General features: G+C 37.6%; 1 long non-coding RNA gene across 1 annotated transcript in view; it reads right to left on the minus strand.

Annotated features, from left to right (window-relative positions):
• Positions 1 to 17,888, minus strand: part of LOC141633297 (uncharacterized) — a 61,117-nt gene extending 43,229 nt beyond the window's left edge. The window contains exons 1-2 of the long non-coding RNA XR_012538078.1: positions 17,802 to 17,888; positions 17,218 to 17,366 (exon numbers count right to left, since the gene is read on the minus strand). This is a non-coding gene — a long non-coding RNA (uncharacterized LOC141633297). The remainder of the gene's footprint in view (positions 1 to 17,217; positions 17,367 to 17,801) is intronic.
• Between the last annotated feature and the right edge of the window lie 1,123 nt (positions 17,889 to 19,011).

Consider the following 19,011-nt stretch of genomic DNA (forward strand, 5'->3'; position numbering starts at 1 on the left):
TAACCTAGTGAATCCCCACTATATATACCCCATTTGTAATAATCAAACCATCAAGTTTTATTAGAATAGAATCAAGTTTTCATGAGGTTAATTCAATCCTTCTTTAGATTACATTAGGAGTAGATTAGAATAGTTTACTCTTTAATCTTTCCACAAATTACACATTAATCTTTTCTTAATCATTGTTCAAGTTTATTATTAAGTAATTCAAGTTTATTATTGGGTAATTAGAAGATTATTGGGTTTATTGGGAGATTGACAACCTTCCATCAATCATCAAGTTCTTCTATTATTCTTTGCATTATTATTATTGGAATCTCCATAGGTATAATTCTCTTAATCCTTGTTTTAATTATTGTTAATCTTTCTTACTTGTTCATCATGTTTGGCTTTGTTAGTATGATTGACAACCTTATTAACATGTTAAACTTGATCATGAGTGAGTAGTTACTTAGCTAGGATTAATGGGTAATTAGGGGAAACCAACATGGGGAATGATTCATGCTTAAATTAATATGCTTTCATGGTTTATTTGCTTGCTTGTTTTGATCTCAACTCATGCACATGTTATGTTTGATGAAATGCTAAGCCTATGAATCCTTGCATTTACAACCATCACTTATCTTTTCAATGAGACTTGTAAGACATAATCCAACTCGAGTCTCATTAGACCATGCATGTTGTTGAGTAGGGAAGACTAAGTCGACTTGTAGGTGTTGTACAATCTAATCGATTTGGCTCCGAGACCCAAACCTCCCAAGGATTGTAAGATATAAACCAACTCAATCCATCACAACAATAATTGCTTGCATCTAGTAGGAAACATGTTTGTATGATCAACTCCCATGAATCCCTTATGAACCCATGTTATCCTAGCATTTTTAATCAATTGTTTACATCTTTCCTTTTGTTGCTTGTTTATTGCATCTATTAGATTAGAATCATCAACCCATTATAATTGTGACAACCCCAAGCATAACCTTAATTAGATTGAATAATTTGAGTAACTGATGTCCCATGGATCGACCTCGACTTACCGCTAACTAGTTGTTTGTTGAGTATTATAAATGTGTTTGATTGGATGTGACCCGACGACATCACCCATCACATATCTTTTTGAGGAGATAGTGTATTGGGTAGTGAGATTTGTGCCAAAGAAGGGCACTTGTGTTCGATTTCTAGTCAGTTCAGAATTGGATAGTTTCCAACGGTCTTGTTTAGGTGCTAGCTTGACGCTTTACCTCCACATTTCCATAATTTGTTTTGCCCTTTCTCACCTGTAACCTCACTTTCCCATATCATTTGTAAGCCCTCGAATGTGACGGACCTTGTTTAGTTGGAATGTATGTGTACGGTAGCTAGAATTGTCTATCATATTAGTTGCATGCATGTTTATGTGGGTCGTAGTCTAGGTGAGCGACTTCTTATTCTTTCTCTCTTACATTTAATTGCTTACCCTTTGCTTCATGAAAGAAGAGTGACTTGTGAGAGTCCATCATTAAATGTCTTGCAAGGTCGACGGTTCAGCTTTATTATAAACATCCTACAACTCGTTTGCATCTGACTGTTTCACTATGAGTGTTAGTTTGCTGCATTAAATTGGTTTAAGTGGACAATTTGTAGCTAGCTCTGAATTTTCTTTTCTGTTCCATTAGTTTCGCATATAGTTTGCTTGGGGACAAGCAAAGGTTTGGTTTGGGGAAGTTTGATGCGGGCATATTATATAGACTTTTTGTACTTCATTTGCACGCATCTCCATGCATATTTAGTGGTGTTTAGCTACAAATGTCCCCCGAATAGTCTACTTTGGTTTGTCTTGTATTATTTGCAGGTATGAACCGGAAAGGATCATAATAAAGCCTAAAACATGTGCCTATGCATGCATTTAGGAGATGAGTTGAGTCGGAGCTTGGAAACTACTAATTGTGATGCGCAAAGAAGTAAGGAAGCTAGGCGAGCAAAGGAAGAACTTCAAATTACTAGTGCCAACTTTGAAGAGCCATATCTCGAGTTATACAACTTCTTTTCAGGTGATTCTAATTGGAGTTGAAAGCTTGTCCTCTTAGCTTTCCAACGCCACCAGAAATGCTCTATTTGCCCAAGTAACGAAGAAATTACAGCCGTTTGAAGTTTAGTGTGCGAAGTGAGAATTATGCGCTGGAAACTACTCGATCGAGTAGATAGTGTTCGATCGAGTAGTTTAAAGTCCTCGATCGAATAGCTTATTTTAGATAGTGTTCGATCGAGTAGGTTTTCTACTCGATCGAGAGGTTTTGCTATATTTTACTCGATCGAGAGGTTTTAAACCACTCGATCGAGTACTTTTCTATCTGCTGCAAGGTTTTAATATCGTTTAGGTTAATAATTGTCTTTCCTATAAATAGGAAAGACGTCATTAGGTATAAACTCTCTTCTTTTCACCTTTTTGCTCCCTTTTCTCTGTTGGACGCTGCTTCTCTCTATTTTTCCGGATCTTAAGTTGTAATTCCCCCTTTACTCTCTTTAATTCTCTTTAATTTGCGATGTTTTGTTTCTTCTTCATCTCTTGTTCTTGCTTTGTTCATTATTATGCATAGCTAAATCTCCTTCTAGGATTAGGGGATTCGATGATTTATTGTTAGTTGCTAATTAGCTACAGATCTTTCGTTGTTATTATATCTTTGTTGTTAATCACTGCAATTAACTGTAACTAGCTACTTGAATCGATGCATTTAGCTTAATTAATCTTGGTAAGCCTTAACCTAGACTGGAAGGTTGGAAGGGGTGAGACCCGCAGTGAACAATAGGATGCTTTAGTGAGAGCTGTTGGAATAAGTGTCCTCCGACAATAATGCGATCACAACTGTCGATCATGATGATCACATGTTTAAATCTCATTTTAAGAATACATGTGGGATGTAATTTTTTTACTGTCAACTGGTCCACACATATCGGTAATGATTGGTCGACTAGAGTTTGACATTATTGTCGTGCGACGGTGGTGATCAGTTGATCCCCTTAGGTCATACCTATAGGGAAATACTCTTAATTGATTATTTAATTAATCTTATGCCGATACGAGTTAATTAAATTACTCAAAATTGACGGATGATTTGTGAGTAAGATTAACGTATATTATTATAATTCGATTAAATTGGATACGGTCTAAGTAATCGAATTGTTTTATTACTTGGATAAAATTATTGTTTACGAAACAATTGAGATTGAATGAATGATTTATTATAAATACAAGATGTTGTGATTTATATTCGATAAACCATTTTGGTACAAGTAGTTACGAATTACTAGTCGATATTGTATATGATATATTTTATGAGTATGTTGATTTTTAATATGTTAAAAATACATTACAATTACACATGTCAAGTAACATGTCAAATATGTCACATTTGACAAATGACGAAATAAAATGGACCTCCCATTTTATAAATATGTACCAAAATATTGAAGGGAGTTAGTGAAAAATTGTGTAAATTGTTTTAAGTGGAAAACACAATGATGAAAGCTAACTACTAGCCATGCAACCCTATAGCTTTTGAGAAGAGCAAATTTGCATGCATTGGGCTTAAAAATCTCCCTCCTCCAACCGGTTTTCTCTAGTGATGCCAAGAGGTTTTTCCTCTACAATTTAATCATTCACTCTTATCAAATATTTCTAGTGTAAGAAATTATATACTCTCTACAATTTGTGAAAATTCTAGAGAAATAAACTCACATAATTACTCCCTCTTGAACCGATTTTTCAAGAGCTAAATTATAATTTTGTGTCAATTTTATAGTAAGACTTATATTATTTCTAGTATAAAATAATATTAGTTATTAAGAGATTTCCTTGGGTATATGCTTTTGGGAGAGATTCTAAACTTGAATCTTGTTCATCCATTATTGGAAAGCTCAAGAACTAACAAGAAGGAAATCTTGTTGGTGCCTATAAAACCGAAATTATCATAGTAAGGGTTGATGATTTCTTCTCTTTTAATTTATGTTTGCATGCATAAGATCTAGAATTTATTTTATGACTAAATAAATTGATTCATATATGAATATGTAAATTAATGAGATTAATATTTTCCAACAAGCGGTATCATGAGCCTTAGGTTGTTTGCATGCAAATCGGTTATAGTTTTTCCGAGTTATACGATTAACAAATAAAACTTATAAATTTGTGTTTATTATGATATATCACGAAATTTATTATGCATATTAAAGTTTCTGGTCGTAAAATATTTTAGGATATTTTGGTTTAATTTATGGATTTTATTGTTCATTTTTAATAATAATGGCATTAAAATGTGATTTTTATGATAAAAATGTCATTTTTGGACGAAAAATAGCTAAGCTTCAATTTTTCCAGTGGTTTTTGGATATGTTTTCACATATATTATATATTGATGGCCTGTAAATGATCATAATTGTATGAGTTGTTATACTCGAAATATGGTTTTTTCATTTTAAATTCGAATTTAAATGAGAAAATAGGTTAATATGAGTTATATTTCGAATCTGGTCATGGAAATTTAGTATGTTGTCACATGAAATTTTACAAGATGTGTGTAAAATATTTGGCTATAATGAAGTCTTTATGCATGATTTATGAATTTTTGATGTAAAATCACATAAATGGTGACTTTAATTAGTAAAAATGCTAAAACATACTTCATGACTATAGAAAAATGCCAAATGTTGCATTTTATCATATATTTCAGATCTAAAAGTGAAAAGTTGATAAAAATAATTTTTCTCATATTTTTATGGTTATAATTGATAAATCCGATAAACCGCAACATTGTTTTTCTCGATAAATTTAAAAAAAATTTTAACCTAAGTTTTTTAACATTATGAGTGTCATGGTATTTTTCCAGAATGTTCATGAGTTTAAAATTTGAAATTTGAAATTTATTTGAATTTTTTATGATTTAATTTGAAGTGTATGACATAATATTGTATTTTTGAGTCCATTTATGAACAATTTTAAGAAATATAAGTTAATTATTGTCAATATGTTAGTGGAGACTAATTTTGAGTCCTAAGTTGGTTAGGGTAATTAACTAGTATATAAATATGATTTTATGTAATTATTGTGATTTTAAAAGTTTGAATCACGCAAATCCGTAAAAACCGATTAATATATGATATTGGCTCCTTAAAGACGATTTAGCATTAAATTGGGCATGTTCATACATATTATAATGCTGCATTTTATTTATGATTGTCATATTTTAATTTTATGTAATTTTTGAATTATGTAATTTTACTTAGTATGGCCTTAATTTTTATTGATATTACCTGAAATGTATGGGAATATCGATTCGGTTGTAATTTATTGTGGTCTCGTATCACCGTTTTGTAATTTAATAGATTTATTTTATTTTAATTACAAATGTATAATAGGAAATTATGTAATTAATTATGTAATTTATTTATTCCGGAGTACCTTGAAGACGGTGTCACTCAAGAAGGCGATCCACTAAAGAAAGTGTTGCCTTCAAATGCGTGCCAAGACCGAAGTTAAAGGGACCAAGGGAGTTAGTTTCCGAATTTGTAATAGTTTATTAGATTTACTATTTTAGGAAGGCCATACTAGGATTTTATTTTTATGCTTTGCATTTTATTTATATATGTTGCATGCATCGCTAAATCGCCATAACTAAACATGCATTTTAATCGTGTTTATCGACCGTGTCAATTACAATTATCGTAGTTCACCGCTTTAGTTCACTTAAAACGTGATAGATAATAAATTGACTATTCTAGAATTTATTTTATGACTAAATAAATTGATTCATATATGAATATGTAAATTAACGAGATTAATAATTTCCAACAAGGGCAGAAGCTAAGCTACTAGTATTTTAGGGCGAATTGAGACCGGAAGGAGATATTCGTTGCCCCTTAGACTGATACAATTGATCGATCTGTGACCTTAGCTGCAAGTATTATCTGACATTCATTGATTACCCGACAATCCTAGTTCTCTTCTTTTACTGTTAATCTCTCTACTCTTTTCTCACTTTAATCCCCCTTAGTTTAGTTCAAACAATTAAAAACCCCCAACTGTGACCGTAGACAGACCGAGTTGACAAGTAGATAGTGACCGCCTCCTTGTGGAGATCGACCCTACTTACCGCTGACTTCTGTTAGTAGTACTTAGGTATTTATTTTTGGTACTGAAACGATGGTATCAATTCACGAAGAGAACGATCAATATTTCTAGTGCATTGAAAAGTAGATTTGTCAAAATTAACAGACTGTCCTGATATCGTGCAAAATTTGTCTAATATAGACTTAATAGTTCTACAACTCTGATTAGAAGCTTTAGCAAAAATGATAGTGTCATCCGCAAAAGTAAGAAATGGAATTTTCTCCACCCCAGCCCCAATTCTAATACCAATATTACTAGAACTAAGATCACTATTTTTTCTGTAGTGATCTTGCTAAGATTTCGGCGCACATAATAAATATATACGGGGAAAGGGGGTCTCCCAATCGAATACCTCAAGTGGGTCTAAAGAGGTCTCCTAGTAATCCATTTACTAACACCGAGAAAGAAGCAGTTTTTATACATTTCGTAATCCAGGAAATCCACTTAGCATTAAAACCCATTTGCTAAAAAGTTTCCTCAATAAAGTTCCATTCTAGTCGGTCGTATGCTTTTTCCATATTAAGTTTAATCGCAATCCAATCTTCTTTGCCTTTTTTGCGTATAAACGAGTTTAAAATCTTGTGTGCTAAAAGAATATTATCTTGAATAAAGCGATTAGGTGTAAAAGCACCTTGAAAAGGATGTATAATCTTATGCAAGACACTTCGGAGACAATTAACCATTATTTTTGAAATAATTTTATAAATTGTTGAACAGAGGCTAATAGGGCGAAAGTGATTTGCTGTTTGAGGATTATCAATTTGGGAATCAATGCTACAAAAGTGTGATTTATTTCTTTTAGTAATTTATTAGTGTGGAAAAATGCTAAAACTGCTTTAGTAACAGAATTTCCTACGATATCCCAATATTTTTGAAAGAACTCGGCTGGAAATCCATCGGGACCTGGACATTTATCAGCAGCTAAACTAAACACAGTTTGTTTAACCTCTTCCATAGTAATATTACTGGTAAGAAATTTGTTATCTTCATCTGTAATTAAGCCATTAATAGACTTAAAATCTTCATTTTTTGTCGAAATTACAAAGTTGCTTTTTTGTAAACCTAAGTTTAAACTCATCAGAAATTTCTTGTTTAATAAGTTTTAATTACTCTACCTTACCTTACTTTTACTGTCCTTTCTTCTTTTCCTATGGGGAGGTGGGGCCAGTGGGTAATACCAATACCAAATTTATGCTTTATACTTTTCAACGTTCTTTTCTACTCCCTCCATTCAACTCCAGTTTGCATATTTCTCTTTTGCACACTATTCACAAACGGACATTCAACTTCAATTTTTTTTAATACATAAGTTAAAATATATTCATGTGGAATCTTATTTGATTCGTCTTTAAGATTACATTAAAATTATATAACTTTTATAATTTTTGCAAATACGTAGTTAAAGATATTTACCGCATAAAAATCGCGTTGACAAACGTGATAAAGTAAACATGTACAGTGGAGTTGAATGGAGTGAGAGAGGGAGTATTGATTTAAGTCTCAAAATATGAAGGAATTTGCCAAAGCCGCTGCGATTTTTTGGAAGCAAATAGCAAAATTAAAGTGGACTGTGGATGGGGACACATGTACTAAGTTCTACTTTAATTGGGTCCGGGATAAAAGGAAAATATGGTCAATGGCGTTATGAAGATGATTTGGTTAGTGGTGAATTTCAACACTCTTTCATGGATCTTTATTTGGCATCGGGGCATGGTGCGGACGTACGGGATGGATCGGTGTTTGTTAATATCCTCAAGCATGTCAAACGGGTGGTGACACAGGATGAAGGAGACAGGTTAGGCAGACTTTTCACAGCTAAAGAGGTTAGGGGGACTGTTTTCCAAATGGGGGCTTTTAAAGCTCCGGGTCCGGATGGTATACTAGCTTGCTTCTACCAAAAATGTTGGTCGCTAATTAAAGGTGAGTTTACCAATGCGGTACTTTCCATATTGAACTCTGGTAGGGTTTTGAGGGAGACTAATAGAACCTTTATTACCTTTATTCCAAAAACTGATACGCCAGAAGGGGTCTCGGATTATCGCCCTATAAGTTTGTGTAATGTGATGATGCGAGTTGTTACCAAATGTATTGCAAATCGAATGGCAAAATTTATGGGTTCCCTAGTAAGTGTATCACAAAATGCTTTTCTGCCAGGTAGAATCATTAGTGATAATATTTTATTGGCGCATGAGGCGATTCACAATATATCGAGGTTTAAAAGGGGAAAACATGGAAGATGTGCGTTTAAAGCGGATATGAGTAATGCCTATGATAGGATAATATGGGATTTTCTGGAATCGGTGTTACTAAAATTTGGCTTCCCCCAGAAGTTGGTAAGGCTTATTATGAATTGTGTTACTACAGTAAGTTATGAAACCCTCTTTAATGGAAAGCCGCTACCTCAATTTCGACCGTTATGTGGGTTGAGACAAGGAGATCCGCTGTCACCTTATCTTTTCATCTTATGCATGGAGGTCCTTGCAGCGAATATTGATGATGCCCATGGTTTGGGACGGATTCATGGCTTTCAACTATGCCGGGGAGTACGTCCAATTACACACCTGTTTTTTGCTGATGACTCGGTTTTCTTTTTCAAGGACAAGGGTAAAACGGCTGATAATCTCATGTGCATTATTCATGAATATTGTGAGGCTTCAGGGCAAAAAATAAATCCGACAAAATCAGGTATCATCTTCAGCCCGAACACTACCTTGGCTAAGGCTCAGAATATTTTAAAGGTCTTTCAGTTCAGGGCAAATAAAGGAATTAGGAAATATCTTGGTATTCCGGCAGAGTTTCAGGAATCAAAAAAGGTATTTTTAAATCTTTGGTGGAGCACATTACTAAGCGTATCTCTTCGTGGAATGAAATTTTCCTATCACCAGTGGGAAAACTTACTCTAATTTCATTAGTCCTATCAAATCTCTCTAATTACTTTCTATCGGTCTTTAAGATTCCGTTAAGTGTGGCAAAAAAGATTAACTCTCTTTTGGCACAATTTTGGTGGACGGGATGTAAGCTAGGGAAGAATATTCACTGGTGTAGTAAAAATTTCCCGAGTTTCCCTAAGAGTGCTAGAGGCCTTGGGATACGTAATGTTGCGTGTTTGAATCAAGCTTTGTTGGCCAAGCATGGTTGGAGATTAGTATCTGGAGACACCTCCCTGTTTAGCAAGATCTTTCGACACAAATTGTTTGGAATGAACACTTTTACTAATAGCAGTGTTCACATTAAGGGAACTGGTGCGTCGTGGGGTGTCCGCAGTATTCTTTATGGACTTCAATTGGTTAAGGTGCATATGGGCTGGAAGCCAGGGCGAAACTCAACTTTAAACGTATGGATAGACCGGTGGGTCGGGGGTGTATGCCCCGAACCAAGAGACTGCTGGCTTGGTATTAATGACGTTCACTTGGCTAACCTGCAGGTACGCCATCTTTTACTGCCAAATGGGGGTTGGAATGAAACCTATGTTCGGTCACTTTTCAAGGAGGAATATACGGACAAGATTTTGGCAATTCCTATTCGAAACGTGCAGATGGTGGATAAGGTTTTATGGCCTCCCACGAGGGATGGGGTTTACACAGTTAAGAGTGGGTACGGGTTGGCTTTTGAATATTACATCGGTCGGAATGGTTCCCAGAAAGATAAAGCTAGGATGGGAGAAAGGGGAAAGGATTTCTGCAGAAAACAACTATGGCATCTCCTAATCCTAAATGGCTGGAAAATCCTTATCTGGAGGATCTTATCGAGCACACTTCCAGTGGGACAGGAAATACAAAAGCGAAATCTGGACGTGGGTGTCACTTGTGGAATGTGCAGGATGAATCAAGGACAACTGGAAACAGTTGAGCACATTTTTCGAGATTGTGCCACTGCAGGCAGGATTTGGGCGGGCTCGGACTTAGGTATAAGGGTTGAAAATGCAGGGTTACTCAGCATCAGTGAATGGATTATTGTCTGGGTTAGTTACCTATCTAGAGGGAAAGGAGGAAAGAAGCGGATGATAATGTTCATGGCAGTTATGTGGGGTTTGTGGAATCTTCGAAATAGGGTTAAGTTTGATGGTATAACTCTGAATTCGCAGGTTATATCCGGGTTCTTATTTAATTTGATTAGGGGAAAAGTTCACATCCTCTTTAATCCTGATGATGGGGCACGGCTCAAGCCTGATCCAAGAGGGTCACGTGATGTTGCCCTTGACAACATTCAGTCTGCGATTAAGGATGGTTTTCCTTTCCAGATGGTAGGTAACCCAGACCACTGTGACACTATCCGCGTTAAAGTGGATGCTAGTTGGAACCGGAATTATGCGGCGGCTTTTGGATGGGTGGCTTATGATTGGACGGGTTGGGAACTGAGACGTTGGCAAATGCGAACTAGAGCGGAATCAGCAATGCAAGCGGAGGCGCTGGGGGTGCGGGATGTTCTCTTTTGGGCTTCTTTGGGGGGGGCATCTTCATGTGCAGATCTCGACGGATTGCTTACAGCTTATCTATGAACTTGTAGGGGTGGATAAGGCTGACCACCTAATTGCGGCTCTTTTAGAGGATATGCGGAGCATTTCTACCTTTTTTCATTGTCTGTCTTTTATTTTTATTCCAAGACATCTTAATATCTTAGCGCATGGCCTGGCTCGTCAAGCCATGAGACTGTAGAACTTTCATTTACAGTTGTCAAAAAAAAAATATTATTAAATTTTCTAGTAATTCAAGAAGAATACCTGAGTCCAAATTCAAAGTTGGATCTTTCTAAAACAAGTACCCGAGTCCTTGATTTTTAGATTTCAAGGATCCGAACCTCGGATCCTCGTATCCAAATCCGAGCATCATAGCCCTGAGAACAAATCTTTTCACATTTCGTTTAGTAGAACAGTACTGAATAACATTTTTGTGCATGCCACGACACAGGAAATTCTAGTGACTTTGGTTACTCCACGGAAAACATTTGAGAACTCCACATTGTGATTAATTTAAACTCTTTAGTTAGCTATCTCCTCGTTTCCTCAAAATTGATCAAACATGATCGAAAGGCTAGCTCAAAGGGTCATCTAACTCATGTATAGACCTAGTGCTGATGGGTGATTAGGGGGCAATTAAGATTCAGGTGGATACTGCTATAGCAAAAGAAACCATCTACTTCTACGGAGACGCAGAATGTTAAATCATATCATTAGAGAGTGTGGAGCACTGCACAACAATTAAGGGTGACTAGCGGAAAGTAAGACCTGCGATTAGCAACTAAGTAAAGCACTGTGTCTTAATGAAAATGGAGTAAAAAAGTATCTGATTTTAATTTAAGAGACAACCATGCTTTGTTTATAATGGTATCCCACAAAAGACAGAAACAGTCAAAACACACATTTAAGATCATATCCTACGTTTCTACTTTTATGGTTATACTTGGGAAGGAGCTACATACTACTAGACATACTACCTAGTTCTTTTATCTTAAAAAGGACGCTAAAAGTTACTCCCTCCGTCCCATTCATTTGCTTACCTTTTTTATTCTTTGTGAGGGGTATTTTACTAAAAGGTAAAGAAATGATAGAGACGGATGGAGTAAAATGTTAAAAGAAAACGCCCAAATGTAGTGTTCCCTTCAATAGTAGAGTAGCTACTTAATCGTTTATGACCGCACTCAGAAAACAAAACATGCAGTAATTGTCCAGCATTCTTATTAGAGAGTCCATATCGAATAATATCTTATCCATATTATTCGATATATATCTTCGGTTGTATATCTTTCTTGGGGTCAAAGATTGTGATAATTTTCTTCCTTGTATATCGATGTTAGTTGCCTTGAATATAGCTAGGGTAAATATTAGCATAGACTATATATACGTTGTACAACCTGTTGAGTTTTTTCATTAAGAATACAATTCTCCTTTCAATCATTCTTGTTCATCGTTTATCATGGTATCGTGAGCAGGTTAATATCTTCCGCACAAAATAATACAAAAAAAAAAAAAAAAAAAACACACACACAATCACAATATCAAATGACAGGACCGGATTCAAAATCCATAGGTAACAGCAAAGGGAATGAACAACGTACCATTCCTGTTACTTCGCCTCTCTACCTTCATCCATCGGATAATCCTAATTTAATGCTTACGCAAACTATTTTTAACGGCGACAACTACGAATTATGGGCTGACGCAGTTAAAAATGGACTTGATGCGAAAAATAAATTAGGGCTCGTCGAAGGGGAGGTCAAAAAGCCTGAAGACAATGGAGAAGACACTCTTGAATTGTTGGCTTGGCGACAATGTAACGCAATGGTGAAAGCGTGGCTAAGGAATGTTATAGACCCGAAACTACACCCTAGCATCACGTTCACCGTGACGGTGGCTGAGATATGGGAAGAGTTAAGAGGTCGATATTCCGCCGGAAATGCTCCTCGAGTACATCAGTTGAAGGGAGATCTTAATGACTGCAAGCAAGGTCGACAGTCAGTAGTCGAGTATTACACTAGATTGAAGACTATATGGGACGAACTCGCTAATTATAGCAAAATACCCAAATGTACTTGCGGAGCAGGAGCAATGATACTTAAAGAACGCGAGGAAGAAAAAGTCCATCAGTTTTTGATGGGTTTGGATACGACCTTATACGGCGGACTTCGGACCAATTTACTGATGGAGGACCCCATCACGACCCTCACCAGAGCATATGCATTGGTCTTGAGGGAAGAAAGACATACCAGTATAACAAAAATTAAGGAGGAACGAAATGAGGCAGCAATGGCAGTGAACAACTATGGCGTTGGCAGAGGAAGAGGAGCCTTTTCTAAGAAAGATACAGATGGAGAAGAGGTACCACCACCGCCACAGTGCACCCATTGTGGGAAATTTTATCATGTTGAAGCAGATTGCTATGACAAACACGGCTATGAAGTGGTGAAAGCGCGTGAACGGGGACGAGGACGAAGAGGAAACAGTCGCGGCCGAGGAAGAGGACGCGGACAGTACACCAATTTTCAGGCCAATGCTGTTGGGAATGCTTCTGGGTCGAAGGAAACAGAGAAGGGTAATGTGCCCTTCACCAAGGATGAGATAGATAAAATACGCATCCTGTTAAGTGCAAGCCCGGAAGGTAGTGAAAAACATGCAGGTATGAATGCTATATTAATTAATGAATGGTTAATTGACAGTGGGGCGTCACACCATATGACGGGAAAACGTGATTGTCTCCAAAATACTTGGACCGAGCCACCCTCTCTGGTTGGTCTCCCTGATGGTAAGAAAATTGAAGCCACAGAACATGGTGAAGTGCGATTGAACTCAAATTTCGTGCTAAAGGATGTCCTATTTGTGCCCTCATTAACATGTGACCTTATATCAGTAAAACAACTCATTCAAGAAAACGATTGTCTAATAACGTTTCATCCCGACTATTGTATTATGCAGGACCGGACTACGAAGACGGAGATTGGACGGGGTGAGCACTGTGACGGGGTATATTACTACAGACCGAAGAAAACGGAGTTGGTGAGAAAGACGAGTGTGGCCAAGGACACTCAACTTTGGCATAAACGTCTGGGTCATCCATCAAGTAGCGTATTGTCTCAATTTTCTGCTTTAGTTGGTTATAATTTGAACTGGAATTCTAGCAATGTTTGCGACCCGTGTTGTCGGGCAAAACAAACTCGTTCACCCTTTTCTCTTAATAATAAACGATGCAATATTTTGTTTGGATTAATCCATTGTGACCTTTGGGGGCCATACCGAGTGGCGAGTTTATCCCGTGCACATTATTTTTTGACCATCGTGGATGACCATAGTAGGGCTGTGTGGGTGTATCTCATGAAAGAAAAGAGTGAGGCAGGAGAGTTGATGCGAATTTTTTGTCAAATGGTTAAAACCCAGTTTAATACTCATGTTAAAATCATTCAAAGTGATAATGGGACGGAGTTGTTGTCAGGGTCGATGAAATATTATTACGAGGAAAATGGAATACTTTTCCAAACTAGCAATGTGGATACGCCTCAACAAAACGGACGGGTCGAGAGGAAACATCGACACATTCTTGAAAAAGCACGGGCCTTACGTTTCCAAGCCGACTTACCAATCCATTTTTGGGGAGAATGCGCCTTAACAGCTGCCTATTTAATAAATAGGACACCGACACCCTTACTTCGAGGTAAAACACCGTATGAAATTTTATACAAATGCAAACCCGATTTAAATAATCTTAAAATTTTGGGATGCCTTTGTTATGCCCATAGCAAGGACAAACCTCGAGACAAGTTTGGGGAAAGGGGAAAGAGATGTATTTTTTTGGGGTACCCACATAGCAAGAAAGGTTGGAAGGTGTATGACCTCAAAGAAAAGAGAATGTTTGTTTCCCGTGATGTGAATTTCTTCGAAAACGAATTTCCATTTGCCAAGATTACCAACACAAATGAGTTGCACGCACCTATTGATGCACCATATGTAGAACACCAGGAGCCAATTGTTTTGGAAATAGAGGAAGGGAATTCGGCAGAAACAGGTACCCATGAAGAAAGGGGGAGAAATGAAGAAATCTTGCAGCAAGAGTCGAGCACTGACAGTGAAACACGCGACTCCACTGTTGTAGAAGAGCTCCACGTTGAAACCGTGGATGAAGAGCTGCAAGAAACAGAGGAAGAACAAATGGGAAGAGGCGCTCGAACAAAATTCGAGCCGGCATGGAGAAAAGATTATGTTTGCAAATCCACGAGAGTAATAACACCCGTCACAACTGCTCATCCAGTTCAGTCGAAGTCCACCAAGTCAGGTACTCGTTATCCGATAGCCAATTACGTTATTACCAATTGTTTTTCTTCTTCACACAGGGCTTATTTAGCAGCCATTGATAAAGAGCGCGAACCGAATAATTATCGTGAAGGTGCTAACAACCCGAAATGGCAAGAAGCAATGAACAAAGAGATTGAAGCATTAGAACGAAATGGCACTTGGAAGGTTGTATCTCTACCGGCAGGAAAGAGACCCATCGGGTGTCGGTGGATATACAAAATCAAATATAAAGCTGATGGAACCATTGAACGGTACAAGGCAAGGCTCGTGGCACAAGGTTTCACACAAGTGGAAGGGGTCGACTATCACGAGACATTTGCACCAGTGGCTAAGATGACCAGTGTCCGATGTCTATTGGCTGTGGCAGTGATTAAAGGTTGGAATATCGAGCAATTGGATGTTAATAATGCGTTCTTGCACGGAGAATTAGACGAAGAAGTCTATATGAAAGTTCCCCAAGGTTTCGAAAAAGGAGACAATAAAGTTTGCAGGTTACTCAAATCGATTTATGGGCTCAAACAAGCCTCTAGAAATTGGTTCGCAAAGCTGACATCTTCCCTAAAAAGGTACGGCTTCGTACAATCGTTAGCCGACTATTCATTATTTACATATAATAGGAATGGCATTTTCATTGGAGTCCTAGTATATGTGGATGATATGATAGTTGTGAGTAACAATAGCAAAGCTTGTGGTCCTTTTAAGCATTTTCTCAACAGAAATTTTGGAATTAAAGACCTCGGAAAATTACGATATTTTCTGGGCATTGAGGTTGCACATGGTTCACAAGGATTGTTTCTTAACCAACGAAAGTATGCGTTGGGTATAATAGAAGAAACGGGATTACAAGGAGCAAAGCCCGTTCACATACCCATGCCGCAACATCACAGACTGGCCTTAGCTCGAGGAGATGTACTGAATGACATCATGAAGTACCGACAGTTAATTGGCAGGCTTGTTTATCTCACTATTACACGCCCGACCTGGTCTATGCCGTGCATACTTTATCGCAATTTGTCAACGAACCACGTAAAGAGCATTGGGATGCGGCGCTAAGGGTAGTACGTTACATTAAAATGAATCCCAGCAAGGGAATTATTTTGCGTAAAGATGCACGATTACAGCTCAATGGGTACTGTGACTCCGACTACGCCAGTTGTCCATTAACTCGGAGGTCACTGAGCGGATATTTCGTGGCACTTGGGGGGTCACCAGTGTCATGGAAAGCCAAAAAGCAAGTCACCGTAGCTAAGTCGACCGCAGAGGCAGAATACAGAGCCATGGCTGGAGCGACAAGTGAATTGATTTGGTTAAAATCTTTCCTCGCTTCCTTAGGTGTCTTTCATTTGGAGCCGATGAATTTATTTTGCGACAATCAAGCAGCCATTCATATTGCCAAAAATCCAGTTTTTCATGATCGAACCAAACACATTGAAATTGATTGCCATTTCATTCGACAACACTTGATCAATCGCACCATTAGTACCTTTCACGTCCGAAGCAAAGAACAAGTAGCTGACCTTTTCACTAAGGCTCTTGGTGGTGAGGCGTTTGATCATTTACAGTACAAGTTGGGACTTGGTTTACCAAGTGGCCCAACTTGAGGGGGAGTATTAGAGAGTCCATATCGAATAATATCTTATCCATATTATTCGATATATATCTTCGGTTGTATATCTTTCTTGGGGTCAAAGATTGTGATAATTTTCTTCCTTGTATATCGATGTTAGTTGCCTTGAATATAGCTAGGGTAAATATTAGCATAGACTATATATACGTTGTACAACCTGTTGAGTTTTTTCATTAAGAATACAATTCTCCTTTCAATCATTCTTGTTCATCGTTTATCAATTCTAAAGCCATTTGAATCGTTTTCCAAGAAATGATTTCCCAACTTTTTCTCATGTGGGTTTGTGCAAAGGAGAAATACCAGGGAATATGGGGGTATCAAATGTCTTCTAAAAACAATCATATTCCCTTCCAAACTTGTAAATGCCATTTTACCTGTTCTGATACTCTCTCCTCTCTCCATTTGCATTATATTTCAATACAGCAAAGGAAATAATAATTTATTCGGAATTCTATCTTCCTTTGAAAAGACATTCTCAAGTGAACAGTGAACTGAGAATTGGTTTCCATTGAGATTTCAATCCAATCAAAGAGAACCTAAATCCTTTTAGTCACTCTCCTATGGTATTTAGAGGAATGAGGAAAGTAGTTACGTCCCACAAGTTTCAATCACATACACACGACAGTTCCAAGTAGATCGGGTACAGAATATAAGCTGAAAAAAGCTTACCATTCCTTATATCCAGGGTCAACTGTGACACCATATATGTCGACAATGTCGCACATTGAAACTGCTAATTCTATAGATTTCATCTCAGTTCCTTTGGCCCCTCTCCGCAATACAATTCCCTGGAACAGATAAACACGATTTGCGATACTCTGCCGAAAAGAAAAGGCTCGAAAGGTTAATATAAACAATATTGATACTACGGTTTTGATGTTCTTCTTCAAAACACATCAGCTACATTAGCTGTTAATCTTAACACACATTTTCTATATACGGGTCTTAATTTCTTTTTCAACACATCAGCCGATTCCAAATCATTTTGTGAGTAAGGCTTTGATAGTGTTGTTTTCATAATAGGAGATATAATTCTTACACTAACATACCATAAGCAAAGAGTGAAGGATTCAAAAAGATAAGTATACAAATAAAATAGGTGTTGTCATTCATGTAGTTCATTACTAGAATATCAATAAGCTGTCCAAATCACGTTCATTCAATTCAACCATCAACACAAGGCAAGAAGGCGGCACATTAATAGTACAGCATCGATAGAACAATCATACGAAGTCAATAAAATGTGGTATCACCTTTATCATCTCATTGAAATCTCTGTGAGTCACACTCTTAATGATAAATACTTCTTCGGCTGCAAGAAATGCAAAGGGCTATGAACCTCCTCCCAATTATATTATCTGCCAGGTTATCTTAGCTGAGGTTTGAAGATGTTTTTTGCCAATTGATCAGGGGGAAAAAGAGATCGAAACAGACATTTACTACTCAACCTTCAAAAAAAAAGAGCAACTTACGAGCTCTTTCCAGAATTTTAATCATATTACGAGCAGTGCCTCTTACTCCAAGGCGAAAAGTCCTCTTCATGCCAACATATTTGGCATACTTCTGCATTGAAGAACGAATAGAAACACGACAACGCTTTCATTTCCTCCGTACAAAATCTATTGATGAAAAAAGTACGTGATGGGGCATATTCTGCACCCGCTGACCGAGTCAACATATCAAGTAAGGTCAAAGCCAAAAGACAGCAAGTCAACGTATTAGACAGCCTAACCGACGCAGCCTGTCGGCCTGTCACTTGGGTCTCGGTCTCAGCAACTAGCCGGCCGAGAGGCATATCCGCGTACTCACATCCAGTCCTCTCGGCATGGAGTCAACTATGCCAGCCGGCCTGCCATGGGTCCCTCGGCCGAGGGTAGAACAGTCTTTCCACCTGCTAACCACTTGGCCACTACGTGACAAAAGGTGAAAGTCTATAAATACTCCACTTCTCTCATTGAGAAAATGATCCCAAAACTAACCGAAAATCTGGTATAAATCCCCTTATCTCTCTACAATATACTTGGCCAAGTTAACACACGACTTAATCTCTTTAAGTTTACTGACTTGAGCGTCGGAGTGAGTACGCTCGGTACCAAGCCGAGCCCTCAGTTTGTTCATCTTTACAGGAGAGAGCGAAAAGAAGAGACAAGCAAAGACGTCATTCTACAAGCTTACGTGGTCACAAATCCTGCTCCGGAATTACACCCGGAACAATTGGCGCCGTCTGTGGGAATAGATACTAAAAGCTAGTCATCTCCCTTACAAAAAAAAAAAAATAAAACAAAACAAAACCATTCAAAGAGCTAAGAAGATGTCAAAACAACAAGAAATAATTGTGAGTGACGAAACTGCATTCTACCAGGATGACGCGTTCCCTAATTCTGAGATCGGGCAGTCCCCCACCGGCCGAGTCATTGAGCCGGTGAAGTACGGGATGCCAAGAGAGCCAGAAACACCGCTGCT

This window comes from Silene latifolia, chromosome Y (genome assembly GCF_048544455.1).
Source record: "Silene latifolia isolate original U9 population chromosome Y, ASM4854445v1, whole genome shotgun sequence".
In the NCBI taxonomy this organism is placed as follows: domain Eukaryota; kingdom Viridiplantae; phylum Streptophyta; class Magnoliopsida; order Caryophyllales; family Caryophyllaceae; genus Silene; species Silene latifolia.